The sequence below is a fragment of the Schistocerca nitens genome, chromosome 1 (genome assembly GCF_023898315.1).
Source record: "Schistocerca nitens isolate TAMUIC-IGC-003100 chromosome 1, iqSchNite1.1, whole genome shotgun sequence".
In the NCBI taxonomy this organism is placed as follows: Eukaryota; Metazoa; Arthropoda; class Insecta; order Orthoptera; family Acrididae; genus Schistocerca; species Schistocerca nitens.
Window position 1 is genome coordinate 315,225,375 of NC_064614.1, and position 20,835 is coordinate 315,246,209.

Here is a 20,835-nt window from a genome sequence, read left to right on the forward strand (position 1 = left end):
CTATCTGATACCTTTTAGTATCTCCAGGATTCTTCCAGGTATACAACCTTCTTTTATGATTCTTGAACCAAGTGTTAGCTATGATTAAATTATGCTCTGTGCAAAATTCTACAAGGCGGCTTCCTCTTCCATTTCTTCCCCCCAATCCATATTCACCTACTATGTTTCCCTCTCTCCCTTTTCCTACTGACGAATTCCATTCACCCATGACTATTAAATTTTCGTCTCCCTTCACTGCCTGAATAATTTCTTTTATCTCGTCATACATTTCTTCAATTTCTTCATCATCTGCAGAGCTAGTTGGCATATAAACTTGTACTACTGTAGTAGGCATGGGCTTCGTGTCTATCTTGGCCACAATAATGCGTTCACTATGCTGCTTGTAGTAGGTAACCCGCACTCCTATTTTTTTTATTCATTATGAAACCTACTCCTGCATTACCCCTATTTGATTTTGTATTTATAACCCTGTATTCACCTGACCAAAAGTCTTGTTCCTCCTGCCACCGAACTTCACTAATTCCCACTATATCTAACTTTAACCTATCCATTTCCCTTTTAAAATTTTCTAACCTACCTGCCCGATTAAGGGATCTGACATTCCACGCTCCGATCCTTAGAACGCCAGTTTTCTTTCTCCTGATAATGACGTCCCCTTGAGTAGTCCCCGCCCGGAGATCCGAATGGGGGACTATTTTAACTCCGGAATATTTTACCCCTAGAGGACACCATCATCATTTAATCATACAGTAAAGCTGCATGTCCTCGGGAAAAATTACGGCTGTAGTTTCCCCTTGCGTTCAGCCGTTCGCAGTACTAGCACAGCAAGGCCGTTTTGGTTAATGTTACAAGGCCAGATCAGTCAATCATCCAGACTGTTGACCCTGCAACTACTGAAAAGGCTGCTGCCCCTCTTCAGGAATCACATGTTTGTCTGGCCTCTCAACAGATACCCCTCCGTTGTGGTTGCACCTACGGTACGGCCATCTGTATCGCTGAGGCACGCAAGCCTCCCCACCGACGGCAATGTCCATGGTTCATGGGGGGGAATTCTGTATATATATATACAGGGTGAGTCACCTAACATTACCGCTGGATATATTTCGTAAACCATATCAAATACTGACGAATCGATTCCACAGACCGACCGTGAGGACAGGGGCTGGTGTAATTCGTTAATACAAATCATAAAAAAATGCACGGCAGTATGATTTTTAACACAAACCTACGTTTTTTTTAAAAATGGAACCCCGTTAGTTTTGTTAGCACATCTGAACATATAAACAAATACGTAATCAGTGCCGTTTGTTGCATTGTAAAATGTTAATTACATCCGGAGATATTGTAACCTAAAGTTTACGCTTGAGTACCACTCCTCCGCTGTTCGATTGTGTGTATCGGAGAGCACCGAATTACGTAGGGATCCAAAGAAAACGGTGATGGACCTTAGGTACCGAAGAGACTGGAACAGCACATTACTTCCACATGCTAACACCTTTTTATTGGTCTTTTTCACTGGCGCACATGTACATTACCATGAGGGGTGAGGTACACGTACTCACGTGGTTTCCGTTTTCAGTATAGAATAGAGTGTGTCCCGACATGTCAGGCCAATGTTCAATGTGGTGGCCATCATTTGCTGCACACAATTGCAATCTCTCGCGTAATGAATGTCGTACACGCTGCAGTACATCTGGTGTAATGTCGCCGCAGGCTTCCACAATACGTTGTTTCATTTCCTCTGGGGTTGTAGGCACATCACGGTACACATTCTCCTTTAACGTACCCCACAGAGAGGAGTCCAGAGGTGTAAGATCAGGAGAACGGGCTGGCCAATTTATGCGTCCTCCACGTCCTATGAAACGCCCGTCGAACATCCTGTCAAGGGTCAGCCTAGTGTTAATTGCGGAATTTGCAGGTGCACCATCATGCTGATACCACATACGTGGACGAGTTTCCAGTGGGACATTTTCGAGCAACGATGGCAAATCATTCTGTAGAAACGATCGAACAGCGGAGGAGTGGTACTCAAGCGTCAACTATAGGTTACAATATCTCCGGATGTAATTAACATTTTACAATGCAACAAACGGCACTGATTACGTATTTGTTTACATGTTCAGATGTGCGAACAAAACTAACGGGGTTCCATTTAAAAAAATGTAGGTTTTTGTTAAAAAACATACTTCCGTGCATTTTTGTATGGTTTGTATTAAACAATTACACTAGCCCCTCTCCTCACGTTCGGTCTGTGGAATGGGTTCGTCAGTATTTGATGTAGTTTACGAAATATATCCAGTGGTAACGTTAGGTGACTCACCCTATATATATATATATATATATATATATATATATATATATATATATATATATATATATAGTTTCATATGTGCAGTTCTTGTGCACTTGACACGTTACACATCATATCGGCTTCCGTACCGTGCGATTGATCACTGGAACACGCAACCAACTAACTATCTAACTAACTCTGCAGTATGCTTCGATGCTAGCTACAAGATTGATGAGTTATTTTGGTAGGGCCTTCCACTCCTCCGCCAGCATGGTGGACACCTGCCGGTTGGTCGATGGTGAATATGGACGAGCTCCCCAGTGCATCCCACACGTTCTCAGTGAGATTTAAGTCCGGGAGAAGGGGCAGGCCAGTCCACCCGCCGAATATCATCTCTTGCCAAGAGCTCCTCCATCTGCGCAGTTCCATGCGGTCGAGCACTGTCAACCTTAAAACACCCACTTGGGGAAGGACTACAGTCTCACGGTAACTCCGACCGGTGAGTGCACCGTGTTTAAAGATTTGGAGATTAGTGCGCCTACGCAACATTGCCTATCGCCGCCATAAAACACGGACGATCATATTCGACAGTGTTCCTGTGGGCACTACGTACCTTCATATGGCGAAAGGGGGGAACGTGCAACGTCCAGGGGATCATCATAAGTCGCAGTCACTTCAGTGTAGTTGGTGTCTACAAACAAAAATGTGACGCTAGATTCACGAGAAAGATGTAAGAGCATGGAAATATGGGACAAATCACTCAACTTTTGCAGACCAGTTACACCACCACAGAGACGGACATGAAAATAACAAGGATAAACAACAACAAAAAACAGCTACTCACAAGAAAACTACAACATTCAAAGAACCTTAACAGAAAGGAAACAATTCATAAATGATCAGACCAACCCGGCAAACCATACACATTTTAAACTGACTGGCCACTTAATGTAACATTAAATACACACATATAGCCACAGGCTATGTTTGCCACTACCATCTCCTCCAGTTCCTTTCCTATAATTACCAATCCCCCCCCCCAAAAAAAAATCTAACAACGACACGCATTCCACCCCCGCCCCCCCCCCCCCCCCAAAAAAATCTACTCTCACATCTCTGGCGTACAAGGCTTTTCACTAATTTGCTCTAACTCACACGCGTGTGCGAACACACACACAGACACACACACACAACAAACACGCACACACAAGTTATTTAAAAAAGGTTGTTTCACTGGTTGGTAATGCTTACAGTCTACACTAAAACAAACGAACAGAGGTACTCATTGAAATACGATGCTAAGTGAGAACAAACATAACTTCGTGCAAAATTATCTTTAACTAATTTGCATTAAGTTTAAGACAGAGAAACCAACAGTAACTGATAAACTGAGATGTATTTATCATATTTTTAAGCTGTCTTCTTATTTACTCAGTTGTCTTCTGATACCCAAATTGTAGTGGGACTATGTGTTGGCAACCTACCACTGATTTTCTAGTATTGTTTAACATTCATTTCATGTCATTTCGTTCATGTGGAAATATTTATGCCGTTAATAAATGTTTTTGTAAAATAAACCAATACTGCACAACCCCCCGCACAAACTCCGCTCTACCCAAACCATGAGCTACATGGCCAGCGATGGTTAAAAAAAAAATAAATAAATAAATAAATTCGAGTTTTAGTCATGACTCAGATTTGAATTCTGTTTTCCTTTTCTTTTAGGCATGTCTTAACATCAGCCATCTCGTTCATCGAAATTGAAGAACTGTGTTTAAGGGCTGCATACATAAACAAACTAGAAGAAAAAGAAAGCTACCATCGAGTAAGTTGTAATTTCCTCTTTCAGCAAGTAAATATATGATTTTTTGCAGTGAAAATCAATCTATGAGTCGCTGTTCCCATCTCGATTGCTTGCTTCGGCTCTCGACTCTCTTGACAGTCCGCAGAAGAATTGTGAAAGACCTGTTGAACGACGAGGTCGGAGTCGTATGTTCCCCTCGGGTGCCCTTAGACGATACTGTCTCTCTGAGAGGTTATAAAAGTCGAGAAACAAGGGACAGCCGCTCCATTACTCACCCAGGAACGATGCGACGACTCAGGAGCTGGCGAGCTCTGTCCGAAGAACGAGGAGAGCAAAAGGGAAGATGCTCTACAGGAAAGCATCGATTTCTTGATCTGATACGCTGACCTTGAATTTAAATATTTAATATCGTACCCATTTGTAGTCTTCTCTTCTATCATCATAGTTTTTTACCTACTTCTTCCACTGAGTGTAAGCGAGTGTGTGATTAAGTGAGCGTGACATTATTGAATCAGATTAGCTGTGTACAGGAGCTCTTCTTAACGCAAAGTATAATAAGTTTCCATACGTTCTGAACTCTTACCTGTAAAGCCAGATTTGTGGTTGAAGATTATATATGGATTCGAATAGAAGGATCAAATGTAGCAACGAAAGAACCACTCTGAAGTTTTGTCCTGAAATGCAGTGAAAGTAGACACAATAAAATGTAGATTTCAAAAAACTAGTGTTTGCAGTCGGGGTTAGAAAAATAAAGAGGTGACCTGGCCAAGACTACGAGCACAGAAAAATTATATCGTGTGAGTTCATACTTCTAGGTAATACCATCACACGGATATTAAAAATTCACACGTGCGAACCATTGCCGTTAGTTCTCTGGCTCTGAGCACTATGGGTCTTAACAGCTATGGTCATCAGTCCCCTAGAACTTAGAACTACTTAAACCTAACTAACCTAAGGACAACACACAACACCCAGTCATCACGAGGCAGAGAAAATCCCTGACCCCGCTGGGAATCGAACCCGGGACCCCGTGCTCGGGAAGCGAGAACGCTACCGCGAGACCACGAGCTGCGGACTAAGCCATTAGTTCCATGAATGTAAGATAATTGTGTACATTCCATGACGTGTTATAATTTTCATGGCGTTAAACATAAAATCTTGTGGAACAACTGGTGAGACACTTGGTTATTATTTATTATCGATGCGAAAACAGACATTATGTTCTTTTAAGACTTGTAATAGTTAATCCTACTTCAAAAGTCAGTCACTTTTAACATAGTCAACTCGAACAAGTTGACTGGGGAGAGTCGACGACTGTTCAGCTCTGCTAATTTCAGACCAGTTATCATTAATGCAGCTAATGGGTTAGACTAACGTGAGATCGATTCTTATGACCGCCTTGTTTAATGAGCATGAATTGGCGGCGAAAGCCACATATCGTGTTAGCTTATTAGAGATCTTTTAGAACCACGGCGAACCTTGAACGGCCGGCCGGAGTGGCCGTGCGGTTCTAGGCATTCAGTCCGGAACCGCGCGACTGCTACGGTCGCAGGTTCGAATCCTGCCTCGGGCATGGATGTGTGTGATGTCCTTAGGTTAGTTAGGTTTAAGTAGTTCTAAGTTCTAGGGGACTGATGACCACAGATGGTAAGTCCCATAGTGCTCAGAGCCATTTGAACCATATTTGAACCCTGAACGCTGTTCAGCCGGGAAAAGCCATTCACAAGTCGATTTCCAGTATATGCGCCAGCAAGGTGCTTAAGATATTCAGTCCCAAGACTTCATTTAATCACATAAAACTGGAGCTACTAAATAAAAAAAGTTCGTAGTTAAATATCTATCCAGTGTTCACAGTTCTGAAATGGCCTTTATTTCGACAATGGCTTAAAATGGAAAATAATTCAGCAATGTTGTGGCTTAATGGGAACCTGGTTACTCATAGCATCCATCTGAAGTTCATCGGGGGAATAATTAATAGATTTTCAGTGCAGCCTGAGTAGGAGTATTCCCAGTTTCCCTAGCGGTCAGGTAACAAAAATACTGCGGCGTAGCGATATGCATTACAGATTAGGAAGCTGTAAGATACGTCTTGGTGGCCCGGCGTCTCACAGGACGTGTTTCCACATTAGAAAGTGTCACCTCGGTGTTTGTTAGGCACGCACGAGTAAGTTTTACTGGTTATTTTAATCACAAACCAACCTGCGAACTAATAAAGTCCTTTCCAGTATTCCTTTCCCTATGAAATTTTATACACAGTTTCAGAAACACAATGGCTAGTTACCGTTTCCGTTTCAGTTCTATGCTTCATATTATGTCTGAGATATTCAAGATTACCTAAACCCTAAATGATGTACCGTATTAATAAAGTTAACATGTTCATTTCTTATGTTCAAATGTGTGTGAAATCTTATGGGACTTAACTGCTAAGGTCATCAGTCCCTAAGCTTACACACTACTTAACCTAAAGTCTCCTAAGGACAACCACACACACCCATGCCCGAGGGAGGACTCGAACCTCCTCTGGGACCAGCCGCACAGTCCATGACTGCAGCGCCTTAGACCGCTCAGCTAATCACGCACGGCTAATTTTTTATGTTAACCCCCATGAACCACACCTGTCAGCACCTTATTTCTTTGGAATTGGGGAGACCGCTGGTGGGGTAGCTTGCGTGCCACAGCGATACACATAGCCGTACGGTAAGTGGAACCTCAACGGAGAGTTTTCTGTTGAGAGGCCAGACAAACGTGTAGTTCCTGAACATGGGCAGCAGCCTTTTCAGTAGTTGCAGGGGCAACAGTCTGGATGATTGACTGATCTGGCCTTGTAACACTAACTAAAACGGCCTTGCTGTGGTGGCACTGCGAACGGCTGAAAGCAAGGGAAAACTATAGTCGCAATTCTTAGCAAGAGTATGCAGCACTAATGGTGGTTAAATGATGATGGCATCCTATTTGGTAAGATATTCAAGAGGTAAAATAGTCCCCCATTCGGGTCTCCAGGCGCGATCTACTCAGGAGAACGTCGTTACAACGAGAAACAGAACTGGGGTTTTACTGATCGGAGCGTGGAATGTCAGATCCCTTAATAGGGCAGGTAGCTTAGAATGTTTAAAAAGGGAAATGGCTAGCTTGAAGTTAGATGCAGTGGGAATTAGTGAAGTTCGGTGGCAAGAGGAACAGGACTTCAGGTCAGGTGAATATAGGGTTATAAATACAAAATCAAGTAGGGATAATGCACGAGTAGGTGTAATAATGAGTAAAAAAATAGGAAGGCCGATAAGTTACCGTGAACAGCACAATGAACGCATTATTGTAGCCAAGATAGACACGAAGCTCACACCCACCGCAGTAGTGCAAGTTTATAAGCCAACTAGCTCTGCAGATGAGTAGCAGATCGAGGGAATGTATGATGAGTTAAAAGAAATCATTCAGATAGTTAAGGGAGGTGAAAATTTAATAGTCATGGGGGACTGTAATTCGAAAGTAGGAAACGGAAGGACAGAAAAAGCAGTAGGTGAATATGGACTAGGGGAAAGGAATGAAAGAGGAAGCCACCTGGTAGAATTTTGCACAGAGCTCAATTTAATCATAACTAACACCTGGTTTAAGAATCATGAAATAAGGTTGTATACGTTGGAGAACCTGGAGACACCGGAAGGTTTCAGATTGATTATATGAAGGGTTGTGCAAATATTTAGGAACCACATTTTAAATTGCAAGACATTTCCAGTTGCATGTGTGGACTCTGACCACAATTTATTGGTTATGAACTGCAGATTAAAACTGAAGAAACAGCGGAAAGGCAGGAATTTAGGGACGTGGGACCTGGATAAACTGAAAGAACTAGAGGTTGTAAAGGCTTTTAAAGGAAGTATTAGGGAGCAATTGACAAAAACAGGGGAAAGGAACACAGTGCAAAAAGAATGAGTAACTTTGAGAGATGAAGTAGTGAAGGCTAATAGAAATGCTTGGGCAACACAAGAGATATTAAATATATTCGACAAAAGGAGAAAATATAAAAATGCAATAAACGAAGCAGGCGAAAGGGAATACAAACGCCTAAAAAATGAGATCGACAGGGAGTGCAAAATGGCTGAGCAGTAATGGCTAGAGGATTAATCTAAGGATGTAGAAGCGTATATCGCTAACGGTAAGATAGATACTGCCTAGAGGAAATTTAAGGAGCCCTTTGGGGAAAAGAGAACCACCTTTATGAATATCAAGGGCACAGGTGGAAACCCAGTCCAAAGCAAGAAGAGGAACGTAAAACGGTGGAAGGAGTATATAGAGGGTCTATACAAGGGAGATGTAGTTGAGGATACCATTTCGGAAATGGAAGAGTGCATAGGGGAATACGAGAAGGGAGGTATGATAAAGCGCCAAGAATTGGACAAAGCATTGAACGACTTACGTAGAAACAAGGTCCCGGAAGTAGACAACATTTCGTTACAGCTACTGATAGCCTTGGGAGAGCCACCCATGACATAATTCTTCCATCTGGTGAGCAAAATGTATGAGAGGAGAAATATCCTCAGGCTTCAAGAGGAGTATAATAATCCCCAGTTCCAAAGAAATAAGGTGCTGACAGGTGTGGAAATTATCGACCTACCAGTTTATAGGTAACAGCTGCAGAATACTAACACAAATCCTTTACTGATGAATGGACAAACTGGTACAAGCCGATCTAGGGGAAGATTAGTTTGGATTCCGGAGAAACGCAGGTACACGTGAGGCAATCCTAACCCTATGACTTCTAATAGAAGATAGGCTAACGAGCGGCAAATCTACGTTTATAGCATTTTTAGACTTAGAGAAAGCTTCTGATAATGTTGACTACAATACTCGCTTTCAAATTCTGAAGTTGGCAGGGGTAGAATATAGGGAGCGAAAAGCTATTTACAATATCTACAAAAACCAGGTGGCAGTTATAAGAGCCGAGGGGCTCGAAAGAGAAGCAGTGGTTCATAAGGGGTTGAGACAGGGTTGTAGCCTATCCCCGACGTTATTCAGTCTGGTATATTGAAAAAGTAGTAAAGGAAACAAAAGAAAAATATGGAGTAGGAATTAAAGTCCAGGGAGAAGAAATAAAAACTTTGAGATTCGCCGATGACATTGTAATTCTGTCAGAGGCATCCAAGGACTTGGAAGAGCAATTGAACAGAATGGTAGTATTTCGAGAGGAGGATATAAGTTGAACATCAACAAAAGCAAAGCAAGGATAATGGAGTGTAGTCGAATGAAATCAGGTGATGATGAGGTAATCATATCAGGCAATGATAAAGTATTAAATGCGTTTTACTATTTGGGAAGCAAAATAACTAATGATGGCTGAATTAGGGAGGATATAAAATGTAGACTAGCAATGGCGAGGAAAGCGATTCTGAAGAAGAGAAATGTGTTAACATCGAGTATAGATTTAAGTGTCAGGGAGTCCTGTCTGAAAGTATTTGTATGGAGTATAGCCATGTATGGGAGTGAAACATGGACGATAAACAGTTTAGACAAGAAGAGAATAGAAGCTTTTGAAATGTGGTGCTACAAAAGAATGTTGAAGATTAGATGGACAGATCACGTAACTAATGAGGAGGTAAATGGAGGGATCGGTTGCTAAGATAAAATCTGAGGCATCAATGGATTTAGTATCGGAGAGAAGCATGGGAGAGGGGGGTGGGGTAAAACTCGTAGAGGGAGAAAAATATTTGAATACAGTAAGCAGATTCCGAGGGATGTAGGTTGGAGCAGATAATCGGAGATGAAGGGGCTTGCACAGGGTAGAATAGCATTGAGAGCTGCATCCAACCCGCCTTTAGAATGAAGACCACAACAACACATCGGAGGATGGGTTCGGCTAAACACTTTGTTGCTAAACAGTCATTGTCCAGTATTTTCTTGTGTAATGCTTTCAGTTTTCATACAGAAATTATTATTTCAGCTGTCTGATATCAGATTTCTTGTTGTGGTATGCTGCCAAAATAAGTGAGGGCCTGAATGCAGCGTGTATGTGACGCATAAATATCGTAATTTTGTTAGTAATTGATGATTAATGATGATGGGTGCGCCACATTGTGTAATTGAGCAGTGAGCGTAGTATGAGATGCTGAATGTAAGGTACTACAAACAAACATAATCTTTACTTCTGTGCCGGCCGAAGTGGCCGTGCGGTTAAAGGCGCTGCAGCCTGGAACCGCAAGACCGCTACGGTCGCAGGTTCGAATCCTGCCTCGGGCATGGATGTTTGTGATGTCCTTAGGTTAGTTAGGTTTAACTAGTTCTAAGTTCTAGGGGACTAATGACCTCAGCAGTTGAGTCCCATAGTGCTCAGAGCCATTTGAACCATTTTTTTTTACTTCTGTCCTTAAGACAAATTACGATGATTTCACTCGGAATGTATGTACTTTTCACGAAATACGAAGTTTGGGAAATGATTAAAGTAAATCGGGAGCTCGGGATTGGTCAAGGAGGGAAATTGTCTTGCTGTCCTTGAGAAGCTAAGAAGCTGATTGCTAATGTGCATCCTAGCCATTAAAATAGGAACGAGACTTCGTTTTGGAAGCGAAAGTTATATACGGGGAAGACCTGATTTGGCTTTAGTAGTGTGAGGATTTGTTGTTCAGTATTCTCGAAATTTTGTAAAAAAGTGTTATAATTTACTTTCGCTGAGAAGCTGAGTGGTTCGTAAACTGATGACATCCGGCGTGAACAACATTTCTGGAAGGGTTGTACTTTTGAGAGGATTTTGACTTTATTTCGATGAGCAAAAAATTTCTGCGTAGCATGTTCTCCAGTCCTATTTCGGAAACTTCATGTTTATGAATATTAGTAAACTGTACAGTATTATGCAATGACAGTGAACTAATAACCATCGTATGAATTTTCGAACAATTGACTGGTTAAAGTTGCGGTTCTTTGGAGAATAGGTCGCGAGTTCTGTACTTACACTGGCTACTAGAGCGAGATGGGATATGTGAATATGAACTGTGTTTTAGTGTACCCTTGCGAGTAGTATGTGTACGCTGAGTATGGTGCACACGAGGTGTAAAAGGGCAGTGCATTGGTGGAGCTGTCATTCGTACTCAGGTGGTTCAAGTGGAAAGGTTTACGATATGATTTTAGACGCCGACGGGAATACTCAGGCTTTGAACGCTGAATGGTCACTGGAGCTATAAGTATGGGATATTTATATCCGGAAATCGTTAGAGAATTCAATATTATCGGACCCACAGTGTCAAGAGAGTGCCAAGAATACCAAATTTCATGCATTACCTCTCACCACGGAGAGCTCAGTGCCCGATGGCCTTCACTTATCGACTGCCTCTGAGTAGAGTGGTCAGCGCTCATAGACAAGCAATACAGCGTGAAATAACAGCGGAAATCAATGTGGGGCGTACGATGAACATATCCGTTAGGCCAGTGCGGGGAAATTCGGGGTTAATGGGCTTCGGCAACAGACGACCGACACGATTGCCTTTGCTAATAGCACAACATTAAGTGCAACGCTTCTTCTGGGCTCGGGACCATATCGGATGGCCTGGAAGACTACAGAGCCATTGCCTGGTCAGATGAGTCACGAATTCAGTAGCTAAAAGGCGATGGTAAGATTCGACTGTGGCGCTGACTCCACGACATAATCGATTTAAATTTGTCAACCAGGCACTGTACAAGCTGTTCATGTCTCCACAATAGCGTGGCTTGTGTTTACATGGTCCAGCTGAACCGATCATTGACAGGAGATGTTAGTGTACTTGGAGACCATTTACAGCTGTGCCATTTCTCTGGCGCGTTGCGTATCCAGCAATATCGATAGCGACAAGCGCTGAGGCGGCTGCTGCCCTCTGGAGCGTTTTTCGCGGGGGGCCGCGCGCGCTCGGCTCGGCAGTTGGATTCGCACCGAGCTGGTGGTATTTTGCCTGCCGCCCCGGCACGGAGGTGTTGTCTCGTTGTTGGCGGGACTCGTTGATTTGGCCGTTGGGCGGTGTAGCTGTTGGTGACGTGCTGTAGTGGACAACCGAGGGATCCCCGCACGCGATCGCTCGAGGTTCTCCGCCTCTGAAAAGGGTGCCACGCCATCGCTTGGATTTCCGCACCCATGAGTTGTAAGGACTTCAGGGCCGGCTTTTTGTGTTGGCGGGCCTCGTTGATTTGGCCGTTGGGCGGTGTGGCGTGTTGGTGACGTGCTGTAGTGGACAACCGATGGATGCCCGCACGCGATCGCTCGAGGTTCTCCGCCTCTGAAAAGGGTGCCACGCCATCGCTTGGATTTCCGCACCCATGAGTTGTAAGGACTTCAGGGCCGGCTTTCTGTGTGTTTTCTCTGTCCGGTCTGCGTGGCGGGGTTCGTTTCACCTTACTTCAGCTGTTGTTTATATTTTCTGCGTGATTCCGTTTTGGCCCGAATCTAGGGGTCGAGTTTTCTGCTGGTGTGTACCCTGTCGTCGCCCCCGTTTTCCCGCCTGAGGGGCTGCCGTATCTGTTGGTGGGAATTATTTGGCAGTGTGTGTTTTGCGTGGACCCGGTGTGCTCACGCGCCCTGATTATGAGTTGAAATTACCGTGGTCAGGCTGGCTCGGTTGCTGGAGCGTGTGTTAACGGTTTTCTGGCTTCCTAGGAACTGCGCGCGCGCCTGTTCCGTTTTGTGATGTGGCAGCAGTCTGATATTTTTATGTGTGCTTGTTAAGTTGCTAGCAATTGCTTTTAGCCATGTGCTTACTTATTTTTATTTAAATTGCTGGACATTGTCCGTTGCCTGTTCTTTTACCCTTATTTATTTGTAGTGTCAGTTAAGCCTAAGACGATGTCCAAGGTACTAGCAATTAATTTTAGCCTCGTGTGTACTTAATCATATTTAAATTCTTGGGAACCGTCATTTGCTTGTTCTTTTTCTCTTATTTATTTGTTGTGCCAGTTAGCCCTAAGATAATGTCAGACCTTGGTATCTGTCAACCTTATTTTGGCTACTAGAGCTCAGGTGCAATATTGCCGGACCTATCCCGGATTTTGTCATTAATTGAGATCCTTTTATACTGCATTTTTGGTAGTAAGTTTGGCAAGTGCACTTGGGTATGGTATTTATCATGTCCCCCCCCCCACTCTTCTTCCTTCGTGTAAACTGATTTTGGTAAGATTGCTAGGTGGCCTGTGTTCTTTTATTACCTATGTGAGTTTCCCCGCTGCCACAGTCGTAACATGTTTTGACCGGCAAGCGGCCCATATTGGCTAGAGTTTGAATGTGGTCAACGCTGGTGAAATCAGCAAACTTTCTGTAAGGAAGCAAATGTTGGCCTTTGCCGTACATATATTTATTATTTGAGCTAGTCATGTACGTGTTACTGTGTTAAGAGTTTTAGGGTATTTTTAATTGAGATACCTTTTGGAAATTTTATCACTCTTTTAAAGAAGGTGTAGGAAGGAGTAACTTCGACTGCAAATTTAATTGTAAATTATACATTTGTGCTTCACATTATAAAATTTAACTGTATCAGGTGAAAGTATGTAGTTTAATGCACAATGATTATTTGTTAATGTATCAAATTGTAAACAGTTTTGTTTGGCAGTGATTCAAACGACACAAATAAGTTTCTCTGTTCACCTGTGGCATATAACATTTTTATTACTTTATATTGTAAGCAGCTTGATTTGTTTGTGTCACTGTAATTTGTAAGCCACAGTGTAATTTATTACAATTAATTAATTGTTTTGAGGAAATAAACCTTGAATTGTATGTCCCCTTTTCATTAACCGAATCCCATCCAGTTCGTCCGCTCAGCAGCCCTTTAGGAACTTAATGTTCTCAAACAACGATGCCATGTCACCGGGCGACAGGTGTTCGCAATTGGTTTGAAGGACGTTCTAGACAATTCGACGGAATGATTTAGCTACCCAGATCATCCGACATCAGTCAAAGCAAACATTCGTGAGGTATAATGGAGATGTCAGTTCGTGCACAAAATCTGGCACCAGCAACACTTCAGAAATTAAATGCCGCTATAGAGGCAGTATGGCTCCGTTTTGCTGCAGGGAACTTCCAATAACTTGTTGAGTCCCGGTCACTTCGAGATGCTTCAGTACGCTTGGAAAAAGGAAGTCCGATGCGATATTAGGAGGTATCCCATGATTTTGTTACCTCAGTGTATTATACAGTTCACTGTACAACGGACTCTCCGTACAATCTTCTGGGTATGATCTAATTTCAACGGCCTGAGATTCAACGCAAGGTACTAAAGCTCCACATTTACTATAATAAAAGATCTTCTCAACTCTATATTTGGCTGAAGGTACTATCTTCTCAGGCCACTGGGAAATGTCACCGATCGTAATGTCCACAGAATGTCGGCCACACACCGCGTCAGTCACTGGCTTCACAGCGTGTCCGGCTCGACGACAAACCAGATCGCAGCTAGCCGCCATCTAACCCATCTCTTCGCACTGCTCGATGCCACCAGCTTTCCATGAGAGGCGCTGACGTCGAAGTCCGCGCGCATAGCTCTCTGACGGAGCACGTTATGAAAATTCCGTCAAACCTCGATGCTGGTGGCGATAAGTTCAAAAGTGCTGCATTAGAATTAGTATATTTTCTGTTTATATACGCCCGAAACAGTCCCTCTGCTACTCACACCTAGATGTGAATGACTTTCTCACACTTTCTTATTTTAAAAAGTTGAAGATACTGTAGAAAATAATATGTTCTCGCCTTCAAGTCACTGGTAGCCTCGTCATCGAAGTGCCAATAGAGTGCAAAGAAATTCAATTTATCTTGAAGTGTAGTACATGTTTGGATACGGGAATGATTTACCATTTCAGCACAACGGCGCCAAGTAACGCCATCTACATTCTTTACCGGGCCGTTGAGCCTCATGATTCTTTTTGATACAACGAGAAACTACATAATACGTTTCTCATTCAGAATTCGTATTTGAATGTTAGTGGTTCGTGAGAAGATCATTAGGAAGAGAAACGTCTACCAACAGGTATCGGAATTCGTAAGTGGCATGTTCGTGGCATATCGAGACAGTGGTTTATTGTGCTCTGATGCTGATTTTCGATCTGGTTAGGATAACTGTCATGTAAATAAGACATCGACGGAATACGGACGGCGTTACTCAACACCATCAGAGGCCCCACTGCGACTGGCAACCTAGAAGGAAGGCATATTGAAGGTAAAATCTTGTGGGTACTTAGGCCACTACAGATTTCTTCTATAGGATCGACGTTTCTGAAGTTTTGATGGGATCTTTTTTAGTGTCTTGTGCCGTTCACGGTGGATTGAACACCGAAGACACTACAAGATCCTGAAGAAGGTTCCAGCAGGGTTCCGAAATATCAATCGTATAGAAGAAATGTGACGTTGCCTAACAATCCAACCAAACCTTTAGCGACAGCGACCACGAAAGGCTGCAACCTAACAGAACAGTGTGCGGATGCCTGTGGAGGATCGTTCCGCAACGTCACGTATCTTAGTTAGCGAATTGGTCTTGCTATTAGTAAGACAAGTATCAATAAAGAATGCACAACGATGTCAGGAGCATCAATGCTGTCTGCACGACGACCAGCCCTTGATGCGGAAACAGAAACTCATTGATGATGTTAGTTTTCTTCTGTTGTCCTGGCCAGCACACCTTTCACATTTCTCAACCAATGAAAGCATCTGAACATGAACCACGTTATCGACAATGTACAAAGGAATGGCAATTTTCCGGTTTATGGAGGTCCCGAGGAGAACGACGTCTGTCTGCATTCCTCACACCGCTGAAACCCTGGAACATGGCGTGATGTTATGCGGTGCCATGGCTATACAATACAACTACATCTGGTTCGCATACAGAGAAAGAGTGTTGGGAGAGCGAAGAGAAGCGTCCAAAGACTTTTGAAGTAAAATTATGTCAACCGATCTGAGAAAACAACCTAAGAGATTCTGAACTTACTTGATATCAGTGAACGTTTCGAAGTCCTCTGTTCACTCACTCAGTGATCGTACTAGCATTGAAACGGAAGATTACATAGAGAAGGCTGTTATACTGGATTGTGTCTTCTGAAACTGTTTCCCCTGGAAGCCCATAAACGGTCGCTACTTTCAATCATCGTGCGAACGTCGAAATAGTCGATATTTATTATCGATCGCGAGGTTATGCGAAAGAACTTCCTTCCCTTCTAGCGGAAATTTATCGCAGATCGCTGGAGCAACAAAGGATACTTCTCGAGTGTAAAAAAGCACAGGTCATTCACGTTTTCAAGAAGGATCGTAGGGCAGATGTACAAAATTATAGGTCTGTATCGTTGACGTTAGTCTGTCGTATAGCTGCAGAACATGTGTTGTGCTCGAGAATAATGACATTTTACGAAAACAAAAATTCTCGCTATGGAAATCAACATGGATTCCGCAAACAGAGCTCTTGCCAAGCTCAGCTCGCTCTGTTTCTCCACGAGGTCCATAGCACTGTAGACGGCAGCGCTCAGGGCCATGCCGAGTTCGTTGACTTCAGGAAGGCATTTGATACCGTACTGCACTACCGTTTAGTGAAAAAAAAGGAGTTTACCGAGTATAGCATCAGATTTGCGACTGGATTCAAGACTTCGTTGCAGCTAAAACTCTCCACGTTGCTCTTAAGGGGGGGAGGGAGGGGGGGGGCAGGGAATGTAACGGAAAACGTAAACATTTATTTAAAAAGTCATTACAGCCATATTTATTAATGTAGAAATCTGAAATTTAGCATGCGTAAAGAAAAAGAGCTTTGCTTTAACGGAAAAAATATAATAAACTATGCAGGATTAATATTTTGCCAGAAATTTGAATTTGAATTTTTCTTCTCTTTTTTATAAACAGCTATGACACAAATTGTAATCATACAATTAATGTGAAAATTTTACTGTCGTATCCTGAGAAGGTTATAAGACCACTGAACTACAGTTATTAATTTATGGTACAAACTGTATCATTAACGGAGTTTTTAATTTTGCGCATCCAAAATTAAGCTTTTTTTCTACATACAATCATCTAAAAGTCAATATGTAATTGCAGGATCTCGGATTTTTTAGTTCCAGGGAGACAGCAATTCTTTGGGAACAGTTCCCGAAAACTTCATAGCATTAACGCATACACTTCTTGTGAAAAAAATTCTAATAACGTAAAAAACGTAAAACAGAAAAATGTTATTTTTCTGAGTTTGTGACCGCATTGTCAGCATATACACTCCTGGAAATGGAAAAAAGAACACATTGACACCGGTGTGTCAGACCCACCATACTTGCTCCGGACACTGAGAGAGGGCTGTACAAGCAATGATCACACGCGCGGCACAGCGGACACACCAGGAACCGCGGTGTTGGCCGTCGAATGGCGCTAGCTGCGCAGCATTTGTGCACCGCCGCCGTCAGTGTCAGCCAGTTTGCCGTGGCATACGGAGCTCCATCGCAGTCTTTAACACTGGTAGCATGCCGCGACAGCGTGGACGTGAACCGTATGTGCAGTTGACGGACTTTGAGCGAGGGCGTATAGTGGGCATGCGGGAGGCCGGGTGGACGTACCGCCGAATTGCTCAACACGTGGGGCGTGAGGTCTCCACAGTACATCGATGTTGTCGCCAGTGGTCGGCGGAAGGTGCACGTGCCCGTCGACCTGGGACCGGACCGCAGCGACGCACGGATGCACGCCAAGACCGTAGGATCCTACGCAGTGCCGTAGGGGACCGCACCGCCGCTTCCCAGCAAATTAGGGACACTGTTGCTCCTGGGGTATCGGCGAGGACCATTCGCAACCGTCTCCATGAAGCTGGGCTACGGTCCCGCACACCGTTAGGCCGTCTTCCGCTCACGCCTCAACATCGTGCAGCCCGCCTCCAGTGGTGTCGCGACAGGCGTGAATGGAGGGACGAATGGAGACGTGTCGTCTTCAGCGATGAGAGTCGCTTCTGCCTTGGTGCCAATGATGGTCGTATGCGTGTTTGGCGCCGTGCAGGTGAGCGCCACAATCAGGACTGCATACGACCGAGGCACACAGGGCCAACACCCGGCATCATGGTGTGGGGAGCGATCTCCTACACTGGCCGTACACCACTGGTGATCGTCGAGGGGACACTGAATAGTGCACGGTACATCCAAACCGTCATCGAACCCATCGTTCTACCACTCCTAGACCGGCAAGGGAACTTGCTGTTCCAACAGGACAATGAACGTCCGCATGTATCCCGTGCCACCCAACGTGCTCTAGAAGGTGTAAGTCAACTACCCTGGCCAGCAAGATCTCCGGATCTGTCCCCCATTGAGCATGTTTGGGACTGGATGAAGCGTCGTCTCACGCGGTCTGCACGTTCAGCACGAACGCTGGTCCAACTGAGGCGCCAGGTGGAAATGGCATGGCAAGCCGTTCCACAGGACTACATCCAGCATCTCTACGATCGTCTCCATGGGAGAATAGCAGCCTGCATTGCTGCGAAAGGTGGATATACACTGTACTAGTGCCGACATTGTGCATGCTCTGTTGCCTGTGTCTATGTGCCTGTGGTTCTGTCAGTGTGATCATGTGATGTATCTGACCCCAGGAATGTGTCAATAAAGTTTCCCCTTCCTGGGACAATGAATTCACGGTGTTCTTATTTCAATTTCCAGGAGTGTATAAAACCTCCGACTTTTCTGTCCCTGAGGAAGGTCGCTTGCTACAGGGACCAAACGTCGGTGGTTTTATACAAATTGATAATGCGGTCACAAACCTAGAAAAATTTTATTGAATGTGACAGTGGCCACGGAAGCCATCGTTTATAGAGAAAATGAGGTTCAAATATTTTCTTCTCGTAGTTCTGCGTGTAATAAGCTTACATCAGTTTTAAAATCCTCCATAATGATACTCCTCACCCTCCTTCTCTTCTCTTCTCTTTGAATCTGCCTGGCCTGTATTTGCAGGTAAGACACTGATCTGTTAGCTTTCTTGATCCTGCTCTCGCCCATGGTGTAAAATGTTTTTGTTGTAAACACACCAGGATCTATAACAGCTCTCTTCAGCACTTCAATTCTGCCGTTATTTCCGTTGTTCTAACATAAAACTGCATCATAGCACCTATTTTGATTACTCCAAGTCCACAGAATGTCCTTTTTAACCATCTAATCGAAATTAAACTACTGAGGCTTTCATTTGCATTTTGTGTCTTTCAGTGAAGACACTTCTTCAATAAATCAGGGTTTGCAAGAAACCTAAATGTGCGCTTAATTGCACTCGTAACAGGTTCTTGTAATGAGTGTTTATGTGAACACGTCTCACTTCCGTTGTTGCATTGGTGTTTGGTTAGTGGATAGTTTGTGGAAAAAGACTGCCCACACGGCAAGTCTCATTGCCTCTAAATTATGTGTGTTTTTCCTGATAGCTCTCCCATAAAATAAATGAAGAGAATAAATTTCTTTCAGAGTAAGCCTGCCTTTTCCCTCTAGTGGTTTTCCACCCTCAAATACTTCATCTTTCTCCTCTTTCAGCAAGCGACGAAGCCTACCACCTAGCCTCTTTAGGATGAGGCCAACATATTCGAACCTTTCTATTGTATTGTACGTATTTTTATTTGTTACAGCTTTGGACGAGGAGGAGCCCCCATCATCAAGGTATTTAGTATATCTAACACCTCACTGGTCCTCAGATCTGGAGAACATCCTCACATCTGCAGCAGCCTCCAACTCCCACTTAAGCCGCTGTATTTTTTAGAGCATGCTTTTCTTACCACAGTTTCTCACAGACTTCATTGTTAGACATTTTCGTTGTTGCACACTGTAGCAGTATTTAGACATAATTTATACATCTAAAACTGTACCTGAGTCAATAACAGATGCAACTTCACACAGAGATGCGTGACCCCTTTTCATCTGATCCCATCTACAGACACATAAGTCAGTAACATTTGTAGAAGATTCACTGTCATTAATATCTACCCCAGGATCTATTTCTTTTTGGTTTATTTTCACCAATCCCTCCACTGCTTTCTTCACAGAAACTTTGGCAGTATCGCCTACAGCATCATACATTTCATTGTTTCTTCAAACCTTGCACAAGGTGGAGGCATGTTGAGAAAACTACACAATAAAATACCTCCTTCCCCGCCATGTCCAAGGCATCTCAGAGCATATGCTAACCTAAAATTGTTTTCATAGGTACCGGTCTCAGTTCCTTTTTTTTTTTATTTGGGAGGAAAATGAAAATTCATAACTACACGAATTACAAATTAATTTAAAATCAGAAATTATTCCCACTCTTCTTTCTCCAACAACAATCATGCATTCCGTGTTTTTACAGCTAACACATGAATATGAAAAACCTTATAGCCTGCCATTGAAGTCTAAGTCAGTAAGTCAGAATCCAGTGGAATCCATGTCAGCATCATTCACACACCTGTACAATTCTCCTGTCCCAAGTTCCGATGCTGAAGCTGAGAGCTTATATTCTTCATTTCAAGCTGCTTCCTCATTTTTGTTGGTAAACCGATTTCCATTAAACCTCCGTTTCCTAAACATAGTTTTTCCACCACCCGTTATGCATATGTCTTGACTTCCACGTAAAGGTTTGCGAATTCAACTTTCCACCTACTAATTTGTGTTAGTATTGTTAAAACTCAAAAAAAACTACATGCGAGACAGTTTTCATGCAAAGCCAAAGATATCGAAAGAAAATAGCCTTCTCACTGAAAATATTCCGCTGAAGAAAGCAGTTTCCCAAATGTCGGAAACGGTGGGAGTGGTCGCCAGTGTAGAGTTAATCAATTTAAAAATTTAAAAG